This window comes from Sphaeramia orbicularis, chromosome 21 (genome assembly GCF_902148855.1).
Source record: "Sphaeramia orbicularis chromosome 21, fSphaOr1.1, whole genome shotgun sequence".
NCBI classification, from domain to species: domain Eukaryota; kingdom Metazoa; phylum Chordata; class Actinopteri; order Kurtiformes; family Apogonidae; genus Sphaeramia; species Sphaeramia orbicularis.
Window position 1 is genome coordinate 46,550,907 of NC_043977.1, and position 24,976 is coordinate 46,575,882.

Genomic DNA, 24,976 nt, shown 5'->3' on the forward strand with positions numbered 1-24,976 from the left:
AAAATTCTGTGAAAGACACAAGATAAAAAATGAGGAAAATGAGAGGAAAAACTAAACAGAAGAGAAGAGGCAAAAATGAGATAATACAATTTAAAAGATGCAACAAAAATGACATAAAATACATAACAAGATGAAAAAGAACATAAAAATGTATTTTAAAAAAAAGATGAAACGGACTTCCATGATCGTCAGCCATGAGTTAGCAAAAATAAGATAAGATAAGATAAGATAAGATGAAATAAAATAAGACAAGATGAGGTAAAATAAGATAAGTTAAGATATGACTATTTTTTTAAGTGCAGAGAAAAAGACAGAAAAAACACAGATGCATGAAAAATGAAATATAAAAAGAAAAATAAGAAATTTGGTGTATGTATAAATATTCATATAAATATAGAATTACAATTCAAGTTAAATATTATTTACATGATTACATTGTGCTTGCAGATGCACATGGTGTGAAGGTGGGATTTACTGAGAACTGTAAATCGGAAACATCGCAATTTCTGGTGTATTTTGGTAAATTTGTGTCTCAGGGAAACATCAACATCAACAACTGACTTTTTAGGTCTCAAACTAAAAAAACTTGGTTATTAGACTGAGCAAAAGACTTCAATGTGTGAAGGACATTCATAGAAGAAACTGGTGTGTCACCATTTGAGACCAAAAACAAGCATATTTCCTCATTCCTGACATGTCTGTGTTAATTAAAACCTCCTGATGTAAATATCAATTTACGATAAAATTCCAGGTATTTTTTTTTTTTAATCACCAGTAAATCTGCAGCTATAATCAGTACCACGAACTAAGTCTCCGCATCCCAGTCAAATGGCTGATGGGAGACAGACGAGGTTATCTGATTTCGACAAAGTTGCTTTGATTAAAAATGGATTGAATCATTTTTGCAGGTGTTCTCTGGAAGATTTGGAATTGATTAGTGTTAGCAATGAAACTCCACCAAATTCACTATGTCTATGAAGTGACAGGAGGCAGAATAAACCGTCAAGAGAAAAACTTCCGCGTCTCAAACTTCTATTGACGCTTAAGCAGCAGTCACACACGGTACTGATCTTCATAATGCAGTGAACACATCTGGACCGTTGATAAACCAGATGCTGGAGCTGTGACTGGCAGCCATCATTTTTCTCTTTAATGTGTCCCCGAGCTCATGGGCATCAATATTCTTTTGATCCATGTTTTTTTTTTTTTTTTTTTTTTGCGAAGGCGTTTCAAATCCAACTGCCTTACAAACACCTTTGTAATGGAAATTGATAATGAGCTTTCCCAGAGGGGTTAATCAAACCCATTGTTCACCAAGAATGCAAAGATGTGAAAGACCTGAAAAGAAACTGATGGATTGTCTTGGGTGGGGGGAGAAAAAAAAAGTCTGTCCTTTTCTTTCAGGCAATTCCTTGTTTCCTCCATGATACAGGAAGTGATTTATTTTGACAGCTACCTCACTGAGTTTTATTTTAGCCAAATGAAAAGTCTTTGTTGTGGGAGCGTGACAGAGAGAAAGAGGAAACAGACAAGAGAGAATGCCAAAAAGAAAAAGAAGTGAAAAGTAACAGTTCAGAAAAAAAAACATTAACAAACATAGAAATAAATGTGTGACCAGTGTTGGGAGTAACGCGTTACAAAAGTAATACATTGCGGTAACAGATTATTTTTTGTTGTAACGCAGTAGTGTAAGGCATTACTAATCAATTTTCAGTAATATTTTAATTGGTACATGTTCAGTAACGGTGCAGTAATGGGTGAAGACGGCAGAAGACAGTCCATTGTCCACATGGACGTAAGTTCATTACTAACCCTAACCCTGCTTTACAGAAGCTAGTTAGCATGATCCCTGTGATCAGCAATGACAAGGTAACATAACGCTTCTATGACTAGTGTGAATTCTTTATCGATTGCAGATTTATCTGCCAGCGTCCTCGACACCACACCCCCTGTTTGAACATGTAAAATGTTGAAAAAAATGCAAGCGTTCCTGCTGGGATTCAAACATCATAGACTGTGGCGTTACTTACTGAGCGATCTGTCCACATGTACTTCAGGGCGCAAATTTATGCGTCCCAAGACTCTCCTATCTCTTGTATTTGGGGGGTTATTATTTGACTTTAGGGGGGGTTCTACTGTGCTTGTGCTATTTATGGCAAGAGTCTGTATGTAACTCAAAAGTAATACAGGAGTCCGTTGCAGTGGGGGGTGAGGTGGGCAAACATGTCATGGAGGTAAACACAACAAAAAAAGTGCAGCAGTGCGATGAAAGAAACACACAAATGTACTTTTTTTTTTTCGTGAACAATTTAACCATTTGATCAACTGTTTAATGCTGTTTCAATGTGTTATAGACCATATTTCTGCAAATTGTGTTTGATCACCGCAAAAAGATGACCAAAGCCCAAGCAACAGAGACGGTTACAGCTGCTGGTGAATTCTTTCGGAAACAAAGTCGTCCCATCTATTTATAGCAGCATCAATGACTGCTGATGACATAACAGGTCTGGAAGGGTTGTCTCATTTTATAGGGGAATGTTTCAACCCCTCAACTCCATTTCCAGGGGTAGTGCCAAGTGCAAGGACCAAGGAGGTGGGGTAAGGGGGAGGGCCTATGTCTTCTAAGGCTCTCCTGTCTCTTGTATTGGGGGGACGTGCCATATATGACTAGAGTTTGTATGTAACTCAAAAGTAATACAGGAGTCCTGTAATACATTATAATTCTGAGACAGTAATATTGTTAGGCAAGGAATTATTGTTATGTAACAGTAACAAGTAATCTGTAATGGATTACAGTTTGGAAATAACTTGCACAACACTGTATGAAAGCATCAGTTTGAGTGGAGCTGTGATCAAAGCAGGTCTGGTGGGTTAGATGTGACCCCACAGAAGAGGAGAGTGCACTCAGTCCTGGTTTATAATTAGAAAACACACAGTGCCACTAATCCTCACTGAATGATTAAGCAGCAAACAGCAAGTTTACAGCCAGGAGCCTCCAATCGACCGGCTGTACCCAGGAACTCTGAGTGAAAAATCTCAACACAGAGAGCGCAAAGTCCTGCTTTATGTCACATTCAGGTGGTTTACGAAAAAACACTTAAAGGAGGGATTTTAGACATGTTTATACATAACCAAAGGATACTGGTACAATGAGTAGGTACAGGGTCTGTGTAAAAAAGGAAAAGAAAGCATGTCTACTCAGAATTACAATGAATTTATTATTACATTTGTGTGACTGTTTACATCATATATTAATGGACAGGATGGATGTTAAATGTCAACATGTCCTCATATCTAACTCTACTTATGACATCTGATGAGTCGATGAGACGTTAATGGCTCAACCAGTGTTTTATTCCCACAAAACATCTGATGTGCATTCATCTAAATACATGTCCAACTCATCCAGTATGTACACTACTGTTATACGCAGTTACATTTGTACATCATACATTATACTTAGAGGAACCGGCATTTTTTAAAAAGCTAAGGCAAGAACAAATAAAAAAAGTAGATGTATTTCCGTCAGAGGGGTTAATCTTTGGAATGGCCTGGAACATCGATTAAAACAGTGTAAAACAATTAAAACTTTTTAAAAAAATGTGCAAATTAACTGTTATTCAAAAATATAGAGCTCAGGATTGACCAAAGAAAACACTTGTTTAAAAGATTAGGATCATTATTGATAGTTGACATTAGGACATGATTTACTTAAATTAAAATTAAATGTGTGTTCTCTTCTGGGAGAAACCCTGGTCTAGATGGTCTAGATGTCCTTCAGACTAACCAATGGACTCTTTCCTGGACCCCCTACCTTTATAGGTTAGCACAGATGAATGTTGTTGGCTTTTACGAACTGTATCAAACATAAGAAATACAGTTTAACGTGGCTTAAATACTGTATTTGACCTAGTGGATGTTTAGAAGTCAGCTGAAAATATACTTATGTACCAACAAAATGTATGTGAATACTTCTGCTCTACTGTTCATCAGTGTAAGGTGTGTGTAAAAGACACTGGGGCATTCATTCAAAAACTGAAGAAAAATGTGACTTTTTTTTTTCTTTTTTACTGAAACTAATCTTTCTCAAACCAAGTGTTGTAGTTCCCTGATGTCATTCTACCTCTACCACATTGTGTGCACATACAAAAATAAAAAAAAATAAACACATTGAACAAAAACTGTATTCTCCTCTCTGTTGCACATTCAGTCAGCTGTTAACAACTGCAAAGTTTTGTTTTCAGCAACAAAACAAGACAACCTATTCTGTACCGTTTCAGTTCATAATGTGATAAGAGCCTTCAGTCTGCATTCTCCTCCCCTGTTGCATTCTGGGATGTCATTTTCAAAAGTCCAGTTCTCTCTGTTAACAACAACAGTGTCTGTGTTTCAACTACACACCAACACACTATGAGTTCTAATGAAGAAATGGATTTGTCAATACGGCAGGTCTGCTTTTGTCTTTGCTGCATTTTCTTTTCTTTTTTTTAAGTTACTTAGTCATTTTAACCCTATAATGCCAAATGTATCATACTTGATACATGAGTTTTGAAGCCCTCTACATGATCAGTATGATATTTTTTTCTTGAAAAACTTGATGCACCTTAATTTCCGGTCTATAAATAAGCCACTACTTTTTTCTACACACTTGTGAACCCACGGCTCTAAAATGATGCGGCTAATTTATGTTTTCTGGGTAAACGATTGATCTGGCTGTCGAAAAAGGAAATAGAGCTGCTGCACATAAGCTTGGCATCAATGAATTGATGGTGAGATGTTGGAGACAGGGTGGGTGCGGCTTATAGTCAGGTGCGGCCAATAGAGGGTATGCACATACGTCACTTCCCCCCCAGGCCACACCCCTCTAAGTCAGACTGAGTGGCAAAAACCAACCTGCTCAATAGGCCTGTAACGGTACACGTACCGAACCGAACCGTTTCGGTACGCACCTGTTTGGTTCGGTACACAGCTGTACTGAAAAAGAAAATGGAACAAAAGATGTTGTTCGATATGGAAATTTAAATCTGCACAAGTTCCACACGGACATATTGAACCAGTGCACAATGGCCCAAAATATGAAATAGATGCTGCCATAAGGTTAAAAAAACAACAAATATGACCCTCCGCCATCATTACAGTCCTGTTTGGGATCACTACGGGTTCAGGTGAAAGACAACAACAAGGAAAGAGAAGATAAGACAAACGCTGTTTGGCCCCTATGAGCTACGATAGTTGTAAAACACTTACACTAGCTCTGTCTCGCTCTCTGTCTGTCTGTCTGTCTCTCTCACACACGCTGTATAATAGAGGAAGAGAACCCAGGAGTTGGACGTTGGAAAGGAGTTGAAACGATGTAAAGTTTCACTTTCATTTCACGCCAGCGTTAGTTATGTTAGTTATGGACCAAACCCCCACGTATGACCGCCGCTCGCCTCAGACAAAAAAAAAAAAAATTTAAAAATCCCCCCCTCTGTGTTTTTGACAAATCGCACCCTGCGCGCGCGCGCACACACACACGTACACAAAGTGGCATAAACAGTTTGCTAGCTGTCCTAAAATAAATAATTAGGTTAATTTATTTGTCATTATTGCTCTTCAGTTTGTTAAAAGAGAATACCAGTTTGCCCTGTTCTTAATCTTGCACTTCATGTGGACTTTTTTTGTTGTTATTTTTATGCAGAATGTAAACTGACACAAATGTGATTTGATTTTTGTTGTTTGTTCAAAACTACCTTTCTGGGAAAAGTACAATACTAATGTTTAAAATACATTTAGTAATATTTTACTTATTTTATTTTCTATTTGATTTATAGCAACAGAATTGTATTACTCCTGTTTTTCTATATTCTATTGTCTCCAAAAATTGGAGGGGAAATGTTCCAAAATTCATAAATGCATTAAAGATATTTTGAGGGGTTTTCTTTCTTCCCGTACCAAACTGAAAAAAAAACCGAACCGTGGCTTTCAAAACCGAAAACGTACCGAACCGAAAATTTTGTGTACTGTTACAGACCTACTGCTCAACATGACAGAGTATAGCAGTAAACACAGCGAGACCGGGAAAATGTGAAATATGAAATTAAATTAAGGACAACTGGACTCGACCTGAATCCGTACGAGCTACTAAAGAACAACTGGTCCACGAACATTGACATGCGGCCCGAAATCGCGTATCCTGACATCCAGGGTGTAGGGGATCATCACTATTTTTACCTGAAACAAGTATACATGGTTTCATCATCACTGACAACCAGGGTCCAAAAATAGGCAGAGAACCAGCTGATCCAAAGTCCATTTACAGTAGCCCATGTACTGAGCCCAGTGAATATATGCATGATCTACTGGTACTTCTAATATTTGTGTCTAATTAATATCAAGTACTTTATACAACACAGATACTACTGCTGTGGACGAGCAGGGTATGACTTTATTCTTGTAAATTATGATATTTCTCCCACCTGTTTTTAAATTATGACCTCATTCTTGTAATATTATGGCTTTATTGTCGGAATATGACGACTTTAATCTCATAAACGAATCACATTTTTGTTAAATTATGAAGGTCTTTTTATAACTACGACTTCATTCTCATAACATTGTGATTATTTTTGTATTCGACTTCATCATAAAATTATGGGTTTTATATCAATATTTTATGACTTTATACTCGTAGTGACAAGCATTTTAATTTTCTTATGTGGCCCTAATACACCGTCGTAGCTTTATGCTGGAGTACCCCCATATTTGAAAAACTGGGTCAGCCTCAGTTTAAGTTAGTTTACAAATCATGTAGGAGCACAAGGTTCATAAAATGAAGACAAAAACCATGAAAGATCTGATCATGAAACCAAGAGCGTTACTAAGAAGTAACATTAGCCAAAACGATATGTAATTTAAGGTATGATTTTACCCAAAAATACAGCATAAAGTAATGTTACCTGACACGAAATGGGAACCACAAATTTAGGTTTTGTTGCCTGGATTTGTGGATCTATCTACTTCTCTTTTCTTTGGCTTTCGATGCCTGTAAAACGATAGCTCCGACTGCTTTTCAAACCTGTTCATACAATCACTCGCACAACAGCTCTTCCCCATTTTTAATTAAATATTTTTCTTCAGTTTAGACAGTATTGAAGCCGATGCTGCCACTCATCTCCCTCTTTCTGCCACTCAGTGGGCGTAACCACACAGTGACTTCCACTAGCGGTGACATCACGTGCATATCCTCTATAGTTCAGAAAGTACGGTATACAATTGGATACATGCAATAGACAGATAATCCACCAGGGGGGAGGATTTCGTACACCAGAGGCCTTTCCAGTGACACTTTAGGATTGTCATTTTGTCATTTAATGAGGAAGGAGGCAGAATTTTGCCAATTTTGAAAAGGTTGAAAAGTTAGACATGTTTTTGTTATATATTATGTTTTTGTTTGCTCAAAAATAATGATATTTGAGCATTGAGATCAAATATGATACAAAATTTAAAATCATACATGAAAATTGATATTTGAATTTTTTTTTTTTTTTTTTTTTTTTTTTGGTTGATCAGAAGGACCAATAAAGGCTCCATTTTCAAAGAACTGCAATTTTCTATCAATGATTTAATGGTTCAGGCTTTACAGGGTTAACTCCACCAGTCGCCACCCCTTGTGCAAATGTTCCACCAAAACATTCCCCCCTACACTCTTTGCCTTGGTTTAGCACTGCCAAAGTTGACTTGTGATTGTTTTGTGAACAAGCCAAAGATTTATCTCCCCCTGTTCCAGGATGATAATGGTGTCACACAGACTTTTTTCCAGCCTTGGCACAGCACTAAAACCAAGTGAGGCTAGAGGTCTGGCTATGGGAGACTAGTAAATGAGTATTGAAATCTGCATAATAACACACTTAACTCTGTAATGCACATTCAATAAACCTCAGCCTGATCACTGTGGCCTCTCACACTCTGTCTGCAAAACAAGTTCATTAAAAGTCAGCTTTGGAAGTGGAACAACTTGTTCTGTTCGGTCTTTGCTCCAGAGCTTAATATTCATATGTCTGTATCACTTCAGAATAACTAGGTAATTAAGGATTTCTGAAAGAAGGAAAAGGTGATTATTATCCAAAATACAGCTCCTCAGTCTTCAATGCACGGAGGCCAATCATTTGCCTCTCAGCTACATAAACCCAGGGCCTGTTTACAGACCAGGCAATCTGTTCAGCAGCTGTGCTAAGTGGAAATAAATGTTGTTTGTCAAATTCACAAGCGCAGGTGGGAAAGAAACACTCGAGAGTCTATTGCAGACCAGTTGCAAAGCGCAGCTTTACAACTTTTCAGGACTACGAGCAGCTTAAGGCAAGAGAATCAACAGTAGTTTAAATCTGCATTCTTTTACACAGGCGTAAAATATGAACATCCCACACTGAGCTTTGTCGAAAACTGTGAATACAATGAGAGATGAAGACTCTTAAGTCAAAGGGAAATAGGTATTTGAAGTTAGATTTATGTGTTTTCATAGCATCTTCCTATTGAGACGGGCAGCGGCGTGACCAGCTCCGAAGCAGCTGCAGAGGACAGCTAATCATTAGCCAGTTAGCCTCCATTATGGCCTGGGATCCAGGCCTGGTGATAAAGAACCAAAGGACTCATGCCTCACAGCTTAATGATCCAAAGATCAGTGCAGGATTTATGGGCTCAGGGCTCCCACCGCAGCCCCTGGACAAAAGCCTACTCCCTTTCTTCATCTACTTCACCAGAGGGATTGAGTTCATAAAACCAGGAAACAATGTTGGAAAGTAATGAAATCCCACACACACACACACACACACACCTAATGTGGAAACAAAAATAAAATGAATGTGACATCAATCGTATGGGTAAAGCTTCAAGTTAATTAGATGATAAATAAAGGCAAGGTGCCAGAAACAAACATTTCACTCACTGGGGGGTAGGGTTAGGACTGTGGGGGGGGTGTTTACTGGGCCTTAAGCAGAGCTCTTATTTACTTTCCTTTGAAGACTTGGATATCATAGCTCATGCCGCTCTGTGAAGTTTTAGGCATTAGGTGGAAATGGCCTGTTCTTGACCCAGAGGAGCAAAACTGATCACTGCTTCCTCCTGATGTTTGAAACAAGGGATCCACCGATACCGATACAAGTATCGGCATCAGCTCCGATACTCAGTGTGTGTACTCGTACTCGGAAAAGACATCCAATACAAATGCTCCAATACCACTTACGGCCGTTTGACATTCACAGTTCAGTGCAGCAGGTACGCGGCAGTGGAATAATGTGTGGGGAGTGTGAAGAATGTGGAAATTTTTCAAAATAAATGACGGTGATAAAAGTAACGCTGACTGCAAATAACGTTAAAGACACAGACAGATACAGACGCAGCGTTCTGTCCATCCGCTGCGTACATTCTATCCGTTTTCCAGGTGCTCGCGGATGTGTGAACAGAATGAGAATACCAGTGGGTGTACGGGGCGGTGCGGACCGCCGCCAACAGAAGTGAAAACAAAACTTAACAGTCATTTCTCTTTTCTCTACCGGCTGAAGCTAAGCTTTTAAACCTTATCGGCAAAAACGCTGCAATATTAGTATCACATTAGTGTTGCCTCTGTCGTCTCCTTGTTTGTTGTTACTGACTTTCTTCTTCTTCTTCTCAAAAAACTTTACTCTTCTTCGTGGTATTTGTCCAGTATGGTTAATTCAGAGCGGCACCTCCTGGTGGATTAATTGAGAAACGCTCATTCCAACACATTAAATGTCAGTAGCAGCACTTTGTTCCAGTCAGACTAATGATAACGACAATAAAGCACATTTACAAAAGGAACTAAGAACTGGAATGGGATTATTAAGTACTCGTATCGGTACTCGGTATCGGCAAGTTCTCAAATGTAAGTATTCGTACTCGTACTCGGTCTGGAAAAAAGTGGTATCGGTGCATCCCTATTTGAAACCATGACTGAATTTCCACCAAGTGCTTGGGACCAATACACGATACACGTCAATGTTGCAAGTACCCTGCAATGGCTGAAATCCCTCATATAAGTGTCTGCTCTTCCCTCACAGATCGGCTGGAGTTGCTGCCCTGAGATTTCCTCCCCTCGCCAGTACAGGAAGAAAAGACACCAGTAATCATCCCCAATGACCCATAAAACATTAAAGCACTGACCAGGTCAAACCCCGGCTTTTCTTCTTCCCTGAACTGTGCACCTGCTCAACACAGAGAAAGGCTCATACAGCTCTAAACCCATTTGGGGGAAAACAAGATTCAAGATCATTCATTCTTTTTAATAGGCAGCATAATGTTGTGGACAGACTAAAAAGACTCTGGAAATATTATTTTGTGTTTATCTCCTTTTTTACTTGGGTACCAGGTAGCCTCTACCACAGCCACTGCTAATCTTCCTAGAGTCCAAAATACAAAATAAAAATATATGCACATATTAACCCATAAAGACCCAGTGCCTCTTCTGTCACAGTTTCCAAATTACTTGTCTATCTATTTATTTATTCATTCATAATTGATTTATCATTATTTATTATCCTACACTGTGTTTTTTTCAGTATAAATCATGTATTGTCCTTTATTTAATTTTCTGAGCATGTAGATGTTCATAAAAGCTCAGATTAAAGTTTTGTTTTATTATATCAGAAAAAGAGAAAACTAGAGAAAAGGTGACTTTTTCAACAAAATCTATCATTAACTGAACATAAACCCAGTGTGTCCATCCACTGTCACTGATCCAACTCCATGGGTTTTATTGGTGAATCAATGTTGTAGAAGATGACAGTGTTTCCACAGTAACTATGGCGCCTCTGAGCGTCCAAATGGGTCATATCTGAGGACCATGAAAAGATGACAAACTGCATTTTACACCCATTATTTACATGAACTGATAGGATTAATGTATCAACAGTTATTAAACAGTTTAGATCAGTAGATAGTTTTGGTTGCTGGTGGATGTTTGGGTCTTTATGGGTTGAAGAACAAGATCTGAGCTACAACTACATCCTGAAAACTGTTTTGAGAGGTACACATTTTTGTATGTGCTGTTTTCTTTTGTAGAGAATTATTCATTTTAATACCACAGCAAGCTGTAAGGCAAAATGTTACATGTGTATATACATGTGTTTCCACTTACATTGTTTGCTATTATAATTCTCTGTGCTGTCACAGACCATAAACAGCATTGACTTTAATGTTTAGCAATTGTCACGATGAAAGTTAACAATGGTATGTTTTAAACTGTGAAGGGTGTAACATATTTGATGTATTCCTGTTGACTGTTGTGTATGGTTTATACTCATCATTTTATAATCAAAGGGGGGAAATGTAAGGGAAAATAATCTTTCACGTGCATAGCCTTTAACAATGGAAAGCTACATTTTCTGCAAAATACTAGAATAAGATATGTGGGCCCCATCTCCTTCAATGCTTCCTGATAAGCACACATTCCCCTGAAACTTCTCTCCAGATACAGATTAGACCAGTGGTGTCAAACAGATTTTAGTTCAGGGGACACATTTAGTCCAATATAATGTGAACAGGGCTGACCCAGTAAACTAATAGCAGTGAAAAAAAAGTTTATTATTACACAAGGTTCCTTAAAAATGTGAATACCAAGTGCCACCTGAAATTTCTTTAAAGAAAATAAGTGCAATTTTAACAATAGTTTATCATTTACACAGCTACATTATGACTTACAGATCACAGTGGATCTACAAATACACAAAACATTTAGTAAAAGGTAGTTTGTAAATGTTAACAATTTCATGTAATTTTATTTTTTTACGCTAAAAAAAAAAAAAAAATTGGACCTGTCAATATTTATAGGTTCTTATTACAGTATTTTACTGAGATTGAATTGGTCTGTATATGGAACCTGAACTAAATTAGATTCTGACACCTTTAATTGTTAATATCTTCAGTGTAATTTTTGCATTTCACAAATTTATCCCATGGGCCAGATCAGATCCTTTAGTGAGCCGGTTTTACCAGGGTTTCTGCAGGTATCAGCAAATCAAATTTAATGCTTTTTAATGCCACTTTAAACAAATTTAATGTCCTTGTCCAACTGCAGATACAGTTTTATATATAGTTTTATGACAGTTTACCATCAACAGGCTTTAACCAGGTTCTGAATAGTTCCTCCTCCAATCACTTCTGCTGAAATTTGTATTTCCCATTTTTCCAACATTTGCTAATATTCCCTCCGCTCTTTCACCACAGCATGAGCACGTTCACAGCACGTTGCATTCCAAGCACCCAGTGTTGTAACCACGTGTATCAGCCATAAACAATAGCCAATTAAAGGGTTCCGCCTGTCAATCATCACGCTATACTTCTGATCAAAATTATTAAATGTTTATATAATCAAAATAAATCATGAATAACAATGTTTTTTTTTTCCCTTCAAATGTATTTAATTTTTTAATGTCTCTGGACATGAAATTTAATGTTTTTTAATGCCATTTAAGGCCTTAATTTTCACTAAATCTATTCAATGACTTTTAATGCTTTTTAATGACCTGCAGAAACCCTGTGTATGTTTGACACCTGTGGATTACACCATCCTGCACTCGAGAACTAGCTAAACAACCCTGAGAGCCTGTACTCCTTTTCTGTAATGATAGTGGAGGGTAACAAACATAGAAGACATGAATTATTCCATATAGTGATGCTTATTATAAAGTGTGGGATAAGCACATTGTCATGATCAAACTGTAATAACAGGATGCATGGTTTTAAAACCAAAACAGTAGTTGTCCTCACATGTACTGTTGAATATTTTAAAATTAAGTTAAATTTCCCAAATACGAAATTGGATCAATGTCATAGCTGACTGTGATCTCAGTCTGAATAACCACATAAAAGCAGTACCAAGATTAGTCTTTTTAATCATATATATATCTCACCCATACAGCCGACCTCACAGAAGGCCGACTTCGAAAAACTCATTTACTCCTTTATTTCCAGCAGCGTTGACAACTGCCGGGGTCTTTTTACAGGGCTCTACAAGAAGACCATCAAAAAGCTCCAGCTTATTACAAATGCAGCCATTATAACTGCAAATGAAATTAACCAGAGTCATGTGTAATAATTTATTACACAATGCAGGGAAAATATTGCATATTGTGTTAAGGCTATGTGTTACAGAATTATGTTATTATATTATATCATGCTATTAATTTCCTGATTTATTTCATTCTGCTGTAGGGTTTAAGGTGAGGGTGAGATACTTTTCAAAATAAAAAGGAAATGTTATCATTTAACAGCATCACTCTAAATTCAACTGTGCATATAACAACTGAAAGGGTTCTACCTGCACTCTTCTCTTTTACTTTATTTTAATTGATTATCATTTATGCTTTATTGATTATGTTTTAATTGTAATTGTGTGTTTTTAGCCTGTCTCTTTTCCATTTTTGTAAAGCACTGTGAATTGCCCTGTGTATGAATTGTGCTATATAAATAAATTTGCCTTGCCTTGCCTTCATGTCTTGTTGATGTCTGTTAAGTTGATATGATCAGTTACTGAGAAAGGGGTCAAATAATACAGTCTGTTTCTCTCTTTTGATTTGTCATCAGTCTTATTTAAAAGCAGCCAACTTTACTTTAGCTCTGAACAGTGTCTGCTGATGCCCTGGCCTCCACTAACATCCACTTAAACACTCTGCATGTGATATTCCACATGGATCTGGATGCTAAAGGGAAATTCAGAAGTTGATTGAAATTTTAATTAGTAGCCAGCTGATTATTTGTTGCTTTAGAGCTAATTAGCAATAAGTCCAGTGGAAGACCACATTCAAATGAATAATGGCCAATTACATGCAGAGTGCATCAAACCCACATTCATGAGCCTCCTTATCAGATCCAGGACGTCCACGGGTGATTGTGCTCCACAAGAAGCCAAGTAATGACATCATCATTTGGCATGTATTTTAAGAGTATGTCACCTCGGCCCCGGCTGGAGTGAGTTTTACTCATCCCAGGAGACCCTCTCCATCTCCGTCACCATCCCCCTGATGTGCTGTGAATGCCTCCTCTGTGGTACGGGCCAAGGATTTGCCAGCGGCCCCTCTCTTTGTGCATTCAATGGGCACAGCTCCGCCACGTTTTAAGGCACCCTAATGTACCATGGCTGGACCACAAAGGCAGCGTGGTAATTTGCCAGGGATAATGACGCTCCTTTAATTCGGCCCTAGGGGCCACAAACAGAAAGCTTTAAAGAGAATCCCCCATCTAAGGATGAGTCCCCCTGTCCCACCCACTTTTCCATCTAGGTCTCTCTCACTCCCTCTTGGTCCAAGCCTTCTCTCTCTCCTTGGCTTAAAAGGGGCTTGTTTTCTTCCGGCTTATTGTCATCCCGAACTAAATATCAGCAAACAACAGCGGGGTTGGGGGAGACAACATGCCAACCACGGCTGGAGCCCCCTGATCTCCACTGAGAATCAAGACAAACACAGAGCGGAGCGTCTCGAAGGCAGCCAGAGAGGCAGCGCCGCTACTCTGCTCCAATGACACATATTAGGAGGAGACATTTAGGCCACAAATTCAATTGAGCAAAGTAAGTGAGAAAAAAGGCAAGTGCTGAGCAAGGGGAATACAACACCAGAATGTAAGCAAATGCCAGTGCTGGCCTAAGGGGATATTAAATAGAGGATGAGACCGGAGCATAAGTGGTCTGCGCTTTTCATCGGAAATTATCCTGTGTTATTCAGGAGCATTTGTGTCCTGAGCAGTAAAGGTTTGTTAGATGAGTTAAAAAGTGGTTTGTGCTGATTAACGTCTGTCAACAGAGGGTAAGCCCCTGCAGAAATGTCTGGTCCAGTTCTAATAATGTTGCTTATAAGTTTGTAAATCTGGTGAGAGAAGACAAACTGAAGGTTAGTTAAAGGTCTGATGATGACAGTCATGACAATGTGTTGACACAGAGTGAACTTCAAAATGCTCTTTGTTGTATGATTGTGTTGGAATAGAACCTTTACGCTGTGTATTAACTGTTACGTAAATGTCTAATGAGATGAAAACACAAACTAAAAACTGTAATGATTGAAGTTTCAAAACAAATTCATACATGCTTCTGTAATGTTTGCGCTGGAGTCTGTTTTGAGCTGTGAGGTGGTCATTTGTGGATGGTGGCTAACTCCATTTGGATGCTAAACATCTATGACACAGGTGTCAAATATGGGGCCAAATCCGGCCCACCAAAGGGTCCAGTCCGGCCCTTGGGATGAATTTGTGAAATGCAAATTTACACTAAGATATTAACAGTCCTTTTAGTACAGGTTCCACATTCAGACCAATTCAATCTCAAGTGGGCAGGACCAGTAAAATACTATCAGAATGACATGTAACTAATGACAACTCCAAATTTTTGTCTTTGTAAATGTAAATATTTTCATGTATTTACACAAAAACAAAGTATAATTTTGCAAAAAATGTGAATAACCTAAACAAATATGAACAACCAGAAATGTCTTAAGATAATTAAGTACAATTTTAACAAGATTCTGCCTGTTACTAAATGTTTTGTGTGTTTGTAGATCCACTGTGATCTGTAAGTTATAATGTACATGTGTAAATGATAAACTGAGGCAGACTATTGTTAAAATTACACTTTTTTTTTTTAGTTTGTTCATATTATTCACATCTTTTGAAAGGATGGTTTTGTAGATGTAAACCTATTCGTAATGTAAATTTACTTTTTTTTGCTCTAAAACAGAGAAAAGTTTGGAGTTGACATTATCTATATATTATTATGTTATGCTTTTACTGGTTCGGCCCACTTCAGATCAAATTTAGCTGAATGTGGCCTAGCCTGTACACTGATTTTTAAAGGACTTGGTTCTGTTCTTTCCACCCTGTATTTTAAACAGGCAGCAACATTTGTCGGAGGTTATGAAAAAACAAAAAAAAAAATTGATTTGGTGAACCCAGTGAACCCTGTGGACCCAACAGGGAGTTTTCCATGAAGACACGCATTAAGAGCTGGAGGTGGTACAAAACTTGACAACGTGCTAGCTCTTCGTAAAGGAAAAAGCCTAATTCTGCTCCACTCCAACAGCAGCTGTTAGCTTAGAAATGGAGTTACCCAGCAGCAACAAACACCAGGCTTAAAGCACAGTACAGATTTCAACACAAACTTCACACAAACTGAACCTCAGAGGCAGAACTTTGACTTGTAGCGGAGTATTTTCAGTGTGCTTCTACCCAGGACAGAATCTGAAACCTTGAGCATCTTTGTCTCCTGCTGTCAGTTTTACACAGTGCACTAGCTGATAAAATGTCTGGCAAGATTAACACAAACCAAAAATCTCTATCATCATTAAAGTATTGTGTTACTCTGGTTGGAAATGAATGATTCCACCGGTGGAAATGCCCTGCCTCCAGTCTGTAACGGTGGAGCTGATGTCACAGGGTGTCATCTGAACAGTGATTTCACCGTGAGTCACTGAGGCTCAAGGCTGTCTACAGCAGAAGAACTCTACACTTCACATCCACACACACAGAACAGAGGTAAAACACAACCACCTGCGCCCCCCCCCCCCCCACCCCACACCACACACACACACACACACACACACACCCCACCCCAAAACACCTCCCTCCTGCTTACCCCCATTCCACCTCCACAGCCTCGCTGCTGCTTTTCATATCATTTCAGTCAGAATAAAAAAGGGCTTTCACCAAAATAAAAAAAAAGAAAAGAAAAGGGGAAAAAAGCCTTACTTTGACTACAGAGGCCATGGACATGTAGGCAAAATGAGAAAAGGAGAATAATAGCAAGTGCTCATAAAAGAGAAATCCAGAAAACCAAGACAGAACTTTTCACTTGTGACTAAAATTGAGCACTCTATTCATTCGTTCACTTATTCAATTCAGGAATATACAGAGAGGCAGTGGTCTTTAGCAAATAGTGATGATGAAAGCTAAACACACTGAGAAAACCAGTAGAATGATAGGAGAAGAAAACCTAATCATATGATACATTTAAGTGGGGAAAAAAAATCCAAATATAATGCATTTTAGTGAGATGAAAAGTTGGAAGTGTACTCACCAGCTAAGCATCACTAGGGTGTCGGGCCAAGGGCTGAGGGGGCTGTCTGTCCTTTTCAAACTGACTCTGCAGGGACAGGGAGACAGAGGAGAGGGGGAGGGGTTAGTCTTTTACTGGCTGCTCACAGGGCAGAGAGCGGGACCACAAAGAGGTGCTGGCGCTCTCGTAAACAAACCGCCAAACTTTTCAATGGAGCAGGAGAAGGCGGACCAGGAATGGCATTTAAACAGAGACTTCATTGGGTTTTGTGGTGGTGGTGGTGGAGGGGGGCACATGATGCTTTTTACACCAAGAGAAGGCCTAAACCGACAACAACAAACCACAGAGTTCATCACAGTTCAAAACCTCTGCAGCCCCCGTGGCCTTACATGCAGCATTGTACTGCGCAGGAGCGGAACCTCTTCACTGTAAATGCTAATCAGAATGTAAATAAGGTGCGCAGACGGCTAATTGTGATGAATCAAATGCAGATGCTAATATGCAGAGAGCACATTTGGTTCCAGGCTTTTTGATCTCAACGCCACAGAGCAAATTGGAACAAATAGCCCTGGTTTGGTTTCTACGGCAACCTGAGAGTGCGGCTCAGACTCGCCATCCCTCTTGTGGGCTTCAACCGCTGTGATATGGCTGCTTTTTCCCTTCCCCGCTGCACAGAAAACGGCAGAAATGAATGAAAGTGGGCATGATTCTTGTCCACTTACTGTTCTAGTAAGAGTGTTCACATCTGCTGCATGTACCTTCAACAGCGGGAATCTGAAAAACACGCCGTTGTTGCTTGAGTTCCATTAATATGCACTATTTTACTTTAAAAGATATTCACACAACATCTATTTTTATCTAATTTTCCAAAGAATTCTGCAACTCAAAGCAGAGACCCACAAAGCCAGGTAGAAAAGTGCAGTAAAGGGGATTTTCTATGGAGCTAAGCTGAGAATTTAGGGCTAAGCAGCGGGAAGTGTCCGCTCACACAAAAAACTGCTCATAATCTCCAATGTCAGTGTGGGATCAGGCTTTATTCACTGCAACAAGTGAGGAGGAAGAATTCTCATAAACTGCTTAGTCTGTGACCTATAGTCCTACTCTTTCTTTCTCACACACACACACACACACACACCCACACACACACACACACACACACACACACACACACACAACCTCCTGCAGTGATGTGTCCCTACCAGACAGCTAGACAAATAAAGTCAGGGACTACTCAAATTCAGTAAAACTTTATTGGGCTGATAACTAACAGACCTGTGACATTCAGCGTGATGCAAAACACACTACAGAGTGAGTTAGGTCAACACAATCTGTGTTGTCTTCAGAATGATGGTTGTAATAGATATTGTATTTGAACTCAAATGTAAAATAGACTCAGACCAAAAAGAAAATTCAAATTATAACTTATACAATCATCATTGTATGTGTCTGTGTATGTGTATTTGTATTTCTATGTGTATGTATATGTATAAGTATATGTAAGTGTATATGTATATGTGCATGTATATGTAGAAGTATATGAATAGGCATGTGTATATGTACTGTATGTACATGTATAAGTATTTGTATGTGTATATGTGTGTGTATATGTACAAGTATATGTATAGGCATGTGTATATGTATATGTATATGTATGTGTACAAGTATATGTATATGTATGTGTATATGTACAAGTATATGTATATGTACAAATATATGCATATGTATGTCTATATGTATATGTTCAAGTATATGTATGTGTATGTGTATGTGTATATGTGTATGTGTATGTGTATGTATATGTATATGTGTATATATCACACAAAAAAAGTCAGAAATTAGAAGGCCACTTCTGTGTGATTATCAGGTTAGTGTGTTGTGACTTATTTTTGATATTTTGAAGCCTTGAGTTTGTGTTTTTTGGCCGATACCATCTTTGGTTTTTGGGGACAGAAGTGACTATATTTGGACAAGGAGCAGGGGAAAAATGAGTGGTGACGGATGAGCTACTGTTAGCACTAACCTACTGACACAAGTCAACATTACGAAAGATTACATATTAAATCACTGGATGGTCTTAGTTGTTTCACTTACTGACCACAGCTACAGCCAAACTGTGTGTCTGGAAAAAGTCCAAGATGGATGAGCTGTCAATCAAAACCCACATAGCAATGTCAAAGCCTTCCATTAACACTAGAATCATTTTCAATGGACCACCAGATCATTTATTAAAGAGGTCAGGTCAAGTGAGTACCACCAGTATAACTCCTAGGGAAAAAAAAAAGTGATTGACTCAGTATTTTTAGAGACATTCAATGTAAGTCTGTGGGAGTCAGTATCTGGTGGACATCAGTAGAATTACAACTTATAGACACTTACACATTTGCTTCATTTAGATCCCTGGCCCTTGGCATCAATACTGTACTCTACAAGCTACAGTCAACCAATCAATCAATCACATTTTGTTTACATAGCGGCAAATCATAACAAAAGTTATCTCATACAGAGCCAGTCAAACCCAGACTTTCAAGCCAATTTACAGAAACCCAACAGAATCCTCCAGGACCAAGACTTAGTGACAGTGGAAGGAAACACTTCCTTTTAACAGACAGGAACCTGGAGCAGACCCTGAGTCCTGGAGGATGGACGTCTGACAGGACCAGTTAGGGTTAGAGAGAGAGGGTAAAGGAAGAGAAAAAGAGAGAGAGAGAGAGAGAGACGGGGGGAGGGGGGGAGACACATGGATGCAACTGATGCACAGCAAACTGAACTTGAACTGTCAAAAGTAGATCAGCTGGTGTTAGTATGATTACTAAAAACAAGAACAAATGTCCATAACTGTTAATACTACTACTACATAACAAGTATTAACAGTGGATATAAAATGAACCGATTTCATTCCGCAATATTTTAATAAGGAAAAGCAATAGAAAACTCCAGCCAAGTCACAAGTATTCTACTCACAATCAACTTTTATTTCCTGCCTTACAAATGTTCAATGTGGCCACCACCTGCAGCACGGACAACATCAATGCAATAAGAGAATTCCTCCCAGAATCATCAGCATATCACGATCCACTGAGTTGATTGCTGCTGTTATTCCATGTTTAAGGTCATCGAGGTTAGTGGGTAGCGGTGGAACATAAACTCAATCCCTACAAGAAAAAAAATCACACACGGTGAGGTCTGGGGATCTCTCAGGCCAAGCACAAAGAGCAAGGTCTTGGGCCCCCTTCCGACCAATCCATCGCTGGGGCACTTTTTTATTTAAAAAAGCTCAAACTTAAAAAAACTCCTCTTTCAAATGGTCACTGACTCATTCTATGACGATGCTTGAGAACTGAAGCAATGCGTCGTGAAATTGGTTCATTCTTTTTGAATAAACCTTTACTACTACTATAACAGTTCGTACAAATAATAGAAACCTCTGCCATCTATGGAACTATATAATAAACACAGTCACAACTATAAATAGAGTCAGAAATAGAGCCAGCCAACATCAGCAAATGACTAACCTGCTCCAACACATATTTGACAGAAGTACATGTTTCCACAAATGTTATGTATTAGAGCTGCACTATATATCGTTTGAGCATCATCATTGAAATATACGTGTGTGTGTGTGTGTGTGTGTGTGTGTGTGTATATATATATATATATAAATAAATATATATATATATATATAAATATATATATATATATATATATATATATATATATATATATATATATGTATATGTGTATATATATATATATATATATATATATATATATATATATATATATATATATATAGTCACATCGCAGGTCCTGCAATGTAGGAGGCAAATGAACTTGTGTTCTCAACTAATTTCAACCTGGGTAGCTACCTGACACATGCTGCACACAGCGATCCACCAATCACAATTGTTCTTGATCAGTTTGCTGAAGCAAACCCCGCCCCTGCACGTGGAGTGAGTCACTGGTAACAAAACTGAAAAAATAGCAATGAAGAAGAGAAAATCACCAAAAACAAAGACTTGGTGCCAAAAAGAAAAGCAACGTCAGTTATCTGGAATTATTTACAAGCTACAAGAAGGATGATATTAAAACACATCTTCTGCATCGATAGTGCCTTGCAATTGTTGCCACAACAAGAGATAACATCAGTAATTTGTCTGACCATTTACGTCAGCACCACGCAGCTATTTCATATCGCAATATATATCACAGGGTTAAATAAAATTGCAGAGTCAGTTTTTTTCTAGTATCGTGCAGTCCTATTATGTATAGAACCTGTCATTGGCTCACGCTGGTAAGAAAATCGTTCCATTCTACAAAAGTCCTATCTGACAGTATTACACCAGCAAACTTCACCATAATAACAGTGCTGCTGAAACAGGCTTTTTTTAGTTAAAGTGTTTGGACATTTTAGTATCTGGTTCTTTTACAGTTTTACTTTTCAGTGGTATTCAATTATGTCTCTAGTCCTCTATTTTAAGCCTCTGAATTTACACACACAGAACTAGCCTCTTTCTCTCTTTCCAATTTTCTAATCTTGGATTCATCCTTGAAAGTCATCTGCCTGTCTGGCAGTCAGTTTGTGTTTGTGCATAAATGTGTGTGTCCTATTGCGGCGCAGTGAACCTGAGAAGACGCTCTAAACACAGCAGTCCTTCTGGTAAACTCAGGCGCAATGCTGATGAAGCGGTCAGCAGGTTAAGGTCACAACTCTTTGAGTTTCCAATTTCTTTTGATCTGTCAGACTTTTCCAGCAGTGGAACTAGAGCTGCACAATATATTGTTTGAGCATCATCATCGCAATGTAAGTGTCCGCAATAGTCACATCACAGGTCCTGCAATGTAGGAGGCAAATGAACTCAACATATTCTCATCTAAGTTCAACCTGGGGACCTGACACGCTGTGTGCAGACACAGCGATCCACCAATCACAATCATTCATAATCAGTTTGCCAAAGCAGACCACGCTCCTGCACATGGAGTGAATTGCTGGTAACAATGTTGGAAAATGGGCAACGAACAAGAGAAAATCACAGAAAACAAAGACTTGGTGCCAAAAAGAAAAGCAACGTCAGTTATCTGGAATTATTTCGGCTACAAGGATGATATTGAAACACATGTTCTGTGTCGATAGTGCTTTCCACCTGTTGCCACAACAAGAAGTAACACAACTAATTTGCTTGACCATTTATGTCACCACCACACAGCTGATATATCCTCCTGGGTATTTTTTTCAAATTGCAATATATATGGCAGGGTTAAAAAAATCGCAATGTCAGTTTTTTCCAATATCATGCAGCCCTAAGTGGAACCAGTATCTGTTACACATATGTAAAACCTCCACCTTCATTTCAGTCCATATGAAGTGCTGATCAACATGCAGCATTGGATCCAACAGTGAAAATCAAATTCTCCTAATTAAGCTCCAGTTACTGGTAACTGAATCAGACCATTTAATGACGACTTAGCAAGAAGTAGGTGAAGAAAACAGTGGGAGCTCACAACTCAACATCTCATGGAGTTTGTCTCTCTCACACACACAGATATACACACCAATGCTATACTTGTGTAGTTAACTTTGCCGCTTTAGGGCAGTAAAGGAAATGTGTCTAATTAGTAGCGAATTACTGCCTGCAGCTTTCCAGTTTACATCAGACTGGTGCAGGAAGCTCTTGCTAAACAACTAGGCGTTTTTTCTCAAGTCACCCAAAGTATAACGCACCAAATTTTAGTTTTTTACTGCACTTTAAAGGATGCACTAAGTGAGATCTGATGAGACAAAGGCACCAATGGGACTAAAAAAAGCATCTCAATCTCCTGTGCTGACTCACTGAAACTTATAATGTTCTCACTATACTTTATCAACTCCCACTGTTTTCACAGCCACTAATGTCAAATTTAGCACAGACTGAGTTGTGAGTGCAACCAACAGAAAATTAGTACGTCCAAGTTTCATTGCACAAACCAAACATGAGCGAATTATTGTTGAATTTTCTATTGCTGCTAAGCATGTAGTACAAGTACAAACAGTACAAATACCCTTGCAAAGACAAAGAGGTTTCCAACCTTTTTTGGCTCGTGATCCCATTTTAACATCACAAATTTCTGGTGACCCCAGACATTCAAAACGGAGACTTTTTTTTTTTTTTTTGCTAAGATTAATTTGTTTTTGATCATGTAATAGTTTGTTATACTATGTTGCAAATAAACGTTAATTTTAGACTAAATTTAGTCTATATAATGTATAGTATGGATGAAGGCAGAAAAGCCAGGTGTAGATCACTGCACAAAGTGAGAATTTTATTTTACTTGGTCTGGATATGTATAGTCAGTCCAGCTTGTATTTACAAGGCTGCAAATTAATAGTGAAAAAAACAATAACTCAAACTATGAATTATGAAAGAGCTGCAGCATCTGAAACTGACCACAATGAACATTTGAAAGATAAACAGTACCACAGTGCTTCAGTTTCAGCTTCAGAGTTTGTCATGTCTTTTATGTATTGGGATTGTCTCTCTCAACTCACCATATATTTTTATTAGTAAGGTTTTTTCTTTAATTTTTATCAGTTACTAGAAATTTCAGGCGACCCCATTTGAATTCCAGGCGACCCCAAAGGTTGAAAAACACTGCCCTATCATGTATTGTTTTTACTCCTACAGGTAAAAAGAGTGGACTCAACTGGACTAAAATCAAGCAGTTCCATCAGTATCGGTCAGATCGCAGCTTTGACAAACATATTTAATATCAGTATTGGTCCAATACATACTAAATACACAGGATCATGAATTGAAAAAAAGGTTTTTGTACAACACACAGGATCATGTAAATGAATGAATATAAAGAGAAAGGTGAACTACAAAAACTGATTTCACAAAAAAGCACAACTGACCAAAGTCCCCTGGCAAGCAAATGAGTTGTTTTTACTAAGTGAAAAAACAACCAATTAATATCCCAAAAGCACTCATTAAAATGATAAATGTTGTGTTTAAGCCATGTTAAGATGGTCTTTTTATACCGATTTTATTTAGACTTATTTTTAATGTTAATGATGCATAATTTGACTCTCATAATTTAGAGGAATTTAAATCAGTCCCATTTTAATGATGTTGGTAAAATGCTATGTATTTCATTTCATTTTGTGGGTATATTTAGATTTATATTTTCATGTTACACTGGCATTATGATTTTTTTTTTAAATTTTGTTTTATTTTATTTTACTTCACAGTGAATATCAACACTAGACCAGTCGAGCCAAGCAGATCCATATCAGCAAATGGTTCATCTGACTGGTCTCCTTTTCATGCTGTGTCTCAGTCTATGTTCAGGCTACAGGCAAATGTGGCCCAAATCCGATTTATTTGCCCATATGTGACCTGTATCCGATCTGTTAAAGATAGTTTGAACAGCACAAATCCAACCCAGGCCACTTTCATATGTGGTCCTAAATCTGATACATATCTGATATTTTGCAATGCACTGGAAAAAATCTAAATCTTACCAAGTGTATTTTTTTCATTTCTAGTCAAAATATCTCATCACTCTTAAAATAAGATATAATCACCTAAAGAATAACTTTTCAGTGGGATATAAGAACTTATTTTTAGACAATAGATCTTGAAAATCTTATCTGCTTATCTGTTTATTTAATGCCTATACTTTTTATTGCTTCCCCTGCCCCCTTCTGTAATGCTTTTATGTTTTATGTAAAGCACTTTGAATTGTCTTGTACATGAAATGTGCTATATAAATAAACCTGCCTTGCCTTGAAAATCTTATTTCAAGAAATCTTACCAAGACAATTTTCACTCATTCCATTGGCAGATTTTTTTTGTTGGTTTTTTTTTTTGCTTGAATAACGCAAATAAATCTTGAATTAAGCTAAAAATAAATACTTTTTTTTTTTTTTTTAAGAAGTCTGCCAATGGAAGAAGTGAAAATTATCTTGGT

At 38.0% G+C, this 24,976-nt stretch overlaps 1 protein-coding gene and 1 long non-coding RNA gene across 7 annotated transcripts in view; one reads left to right on the plus strand and one right to left on the minus strand.

Moving 5' to 3' along the window:
- sema5ba (sema domain, seven thrombospondin repeats (type 1 and type 1-like), transmembrane domain (TM) and short cytoplasmic domain, (semaphorin) 5Ba) overlaps positions 1 to 24,976 on the minus strand; it is a 364,937-nt gene that overhangs the window by 268,080 nt on the left and 71,881 nt on the right. For all 6 annotated transcript variants that reach the window (XM_030125702.1, XM_030125703.1, XM_030125704.1 and 3 more), the window contains exon 2: positions 17,051 to 17,116. The gene's annotated coding sequence lies outside the window, so the exon portion shown is untranslated. The remainder of the gene's footprint in view (positions 1 to 17,050; positions 17,117 to 24,976) is intronic.
- Positions 1,616 to 24,835, plus strand: LOC115413009 (uncharacterized). The gene is made up of 4 exons (XR_003934412.1): positions 1,616 to 1,745; positions 19,821 to 19,829; positions 21,065 to 21,068; positions 24,825 to 24,835. It is a non-coding gene; the product is annotated as an uncharacterized LOC115413009 (long non-coding RNA).